At 40.3% G+C, this 3,686-nt stretch overlaps 2 non-coding genes across 2 annotated transcripts; both read right to left on the reverse strand.

Moving 5' to 3' along the window:
• Positions 1–542: 542 nt before the first annotated feature.
• Positions 543–615, reverse strand: TRNAE-UUC. Its single transcript has one exon. It is a non-coding gene; the product is annotated as a tRNA-Glu (tRNA).
• A 2,252-nt stretch (positions 616–2,867) lies between these two features.
• LOC120877153 lies at positions 2,868–2,974 on the reverse strand. The gene has a single exon (XR_005724278.1). It is a non-coding gene; the product is annotated as a U6 spliceosomal RNA (small nuclear RNA).
• Between the last annotated feature and the right edge of the window lie 712 nt (positions 2,975–3,686).

Consider the following 3,686-nt stretch of genomic DNA (forward strand, 5'->3'; position numbering starts at 1 on the left):
TACCACTCTATCCTTCCTGAAATATAGTCAAGCTGCTTTCAAAGTATACTGCAAAATTATGTTCATTTAGGCATTTTCCATCTATATTTATAAATGGAACTGAGCCATAGTTTTTCTGTTGTACAATCTCTATAAGATTTTGGCTTCATAAAATAGTGGAATGTTTGCTTCTTTCTCTGTGCTTTTGAACAAGTTTAATAGTATAAGAATGGTTGATTCTGTGAAAATTTGAAAGAAGTTGCTCATTAATGTGTCTGGGTTCAGCATTTTTTCTTTGAGGTATAGCTTTTGACAGCTTCTGTCCATGGTTATTTGTGTATTTAGATTTTCTACTGTCTCTGAGTCCCTGTTGGTAATGTATATTTCCTTGAGTATTATCCATTTCTTTCAGATTTTAAATTGTAATAGGGCCAAGTTTTCTCTGTATTTCTCATTATTTCCTCTTATCCATGCTTATAAGTCCTTTCTCATTCCTAATTTGTATATTTATATCTTGTCGTGTTTTTTTTTTTGGCTGCACCCCAAGACTTGTGGAATCTTAGCTCCCCAACCAGGAATTGAACCTGGGCCCTTGACAGTGAAAGCACAGAGTCCTAACCACTGGACCACCAGGGAATTCCCTCTTTAGTCTTTTTTCATCATGTTAGCTAGTGGTTTATCAGTTTTATTGTTTGCTTTCCTCCAACCTCAAAGAACTAGATCTTAGATTTATTAACCAATTGCTTTTCTGCTATTGAAATAATTCATTTTGCTTTTATCTTTATTAATTTCTTCCTTTTGCTTTCTTTAAATTTTGCTTTGCTGTGACTTTTTTCCTCTTCTAATTTCCTTTTTCATCTGCTTCGTTAATGAAATTTTATTTTTTCTTATTTAGCAATAAAAATGTGTAAGAAAATACACAAAAATGTGTATTTTCTTGTGAATACAACTTTGGCTGTGTTCCATAAGTAATGTTTTGCTGATTTAGTTTTTAAATAATCTATATTCAGTTTTTAAAACTATACTGAAGTATAATACACACCCAGAAAAGCAAACATATCAAGGTATGTACAGTTTGATGAATATTCAGAAATTCAACACCCAGATTTAAAGAACATTGACTTCCCTGGTAATCCCATGGTTGAATCTACCTTGCAATGCAGGGAACAAGGGTTCAATCCTTGGCCCAGGAAGATCCCACATGACACGGAGCAAATAAGCTTGTGCACCACAGCTACTGAGGCTGGGCTCTAGAGCCTATGCCCCGCAGCAAGGGAAGCCACTGCAGTGAGAAGCCCGTGCACCACGACTAGAGAGTAGCCCCTGCTTGCTGCACCTGGAGAAAACTCTTGCGCAGTGATGAAGACACAGTGCAGCCAAAAATAGCTAAAATAGATACATAAAATTATAAACAAAATAAAGAAAACATCACCAAATACCCAGAAGCAGTTATATAATTTACAGGGCCCAAAGAGAAATGAAGATGCAATGTTCCAGTTTTATTGAGAACTTTAAGATGGTGACCGCAGAGCTTGAAGTCAACTGTGGGGTCTTTCAAAGCACAGGGCCCTATACACATGCCCCTGAAGCTGGCTCTTCGACTCCCCTCTTGGCTCTCTTCTCATCCTCAGCCCCCCTCCCTACCAGAGATAGTCAGTGTCCTGACTTCAAATAAAGAGAATAGTTTGGTCTATACTCTTGCATCCAGCTTCTTTTGCTCAACTTTAGATTTATGAGGGTCATTCATACTTTCACATGCAGTTGAAGATCATACGTTCACACAGCTATATGCTTAAAACTAGTTTATAATTCAGTTTTGGTTTGTGTGTCATTTAGGAAAGCTTGAAAAATTTTCCTAGGGATTGAGTGCTAAGTTCTAACTTCCTAGTTTCAGAGGTGGAGCTAGAAACAGGCTTTTCTTCCTCTGAATGAGTAAATCTTCGTCATTGCACGTACAGTATGAGTAAGCTCCTCCTTTTCTTCTGATACCCAGTAAGGAAGAAAAAGGAAGAAAGCTAGCCAAAGAAGGTAGTTAAAGGCAACAGTTTTTTTTTTGTTTGTTTTTTTTAAACACTTTTTAAATTATCTCCAGAGAAGTAGCATCTGCAAACCCTGGCAACAAGGTTAGAGCCTACTTTTTAAAAAAATTATGTTTGTTTATTTTCTTTGTCTATGCAGAGTGTGGGATATTTTTAGTGGTGGTATGCAAGATCTTTAGTTGCAGCATTTGAACTCTTAGTTATGGCATGTGGGATCTAGTTCCCTGATCAGAGATCGAACACAGGCCCCCTGCAGAGTCTTAGCCACTGGACCATCAGGGAAGTCCCCAGTCAGAGCCTACTTGTTAGACTCAAATCCAAGGGTAGGCCAGCAAAGGGCATTCATCCCAGTGGTTGCTAAGAACGTTTGGTAGGAGCTTCAGCACCCTATTGCATCCTGTCATGGTTGACTCTGGGGCCCTGAACTGGGGTCTGCGTTTGAGTGAGCAAGTGGCTTTTTCTGTTAAGATGGAGGAAAGTGGCCCTATAGACCTTCCCCTGAGACTGCAGAGTGATAGTGGTGGTGGTGGTTTAGTTGCTGTCGTATCTGACTCTTTGCAACCCCATGAACTGTAGCCTGCCAGGCTTCTCTGTCCATGGGATTCTCCGGGCAAGAATACTGGAGTGGGTAGCCATTTCCTTCTTCAGGGGATCTTCAAAACCTAGGGATCGGATCTGTGTCTCTTGCATTACAAGTGGCCTCCTGCATTGCATGCAGATTCTTTCTTTTTTAAAAAAATATTTACTTATTTATTTTAATTGGAGGCTAATTACTTTACAATATTGTAGTGGTTTTTGCCATACATTGACATAAATCAGCCATGGGAGTACATGTGTTCCCCATCCTGAAAAAATATGGAATTTTTCATGAGTTTTCTTGTCATCCTTGCATAGGGGCCATGCTAATTTTCTCTGTATCATTGGAGTTTTAGTATATGTGCTGCTGAAGTGAGCACTGCAAGGAGATTCTTTACTGCTGAGCCACCAGGGACGCCCCTGCAGGGATGCAGGATGCCACTAATAAATACTGCCAACAACCTGCCTGTACATTAACTAGGACTGGGCTGAGGAGTGTTGAACGTTGGTAGAATAAGTGACTAGTACTTGGGACCCATTAGGCTTGGCAGAGATTTGCTCTGTAAGTGCAGGCTTGAAAACAATATTTAGTCCTCAGCACTTTCTAGTCACAAGAATTGCAACTGGCATCAGGACTAAATCTCAGATGTGCTCAGAAGTATTTCCTTGGTCAACACTGGTTAATCTCACAGTGGTTGTGAGATTGAGCCAAGAGACAAAGCTAGTCTCCTAAGTCTGGTGTGGGCATTTCCTTCTAATGCAGTGGTCCCCAACATTTTTGGCACCAGGGGCCAGTTTCACAGAAGACAATTTTTCCACAGACTGGGGTGGGGTACGGGTGGTTTCTAGATGATTCAGGAGAATTACATTTATTGTGCACTTTATTTCTAATCTAATGCCACCACTGATCTGAAAGGACATAGTGGTCCATAGCCCAGAGGTCAGGGACCCCTGTCCTAATATCAAACGCCATGACCTGAGGAGGCAGTCAGGGTTCTTCTCTTCCTATCACTAACCCTGTTTTCTCCTAGCATGAAATGACTTCCTTTGAGATTAGAGAAAAGACTGACCTCATCCAGCCACAGCCGGTTG

Source organism: Oryx dammah, unplaced genomic scaffold (assembly GCF_014754425.2).
Source record: "Oryx dammah isolate SB20612 unplaced genomic scaffold, SCBI_Odam_1.1 HiC_scaffold_17, whole genome shotgun sequence".
Lineage (NCBI taxonomy): Eukaryota > Metazoa > Chordata > Mammalia > Artiodactyla > Bovidae > Oryx > Oryx dammah.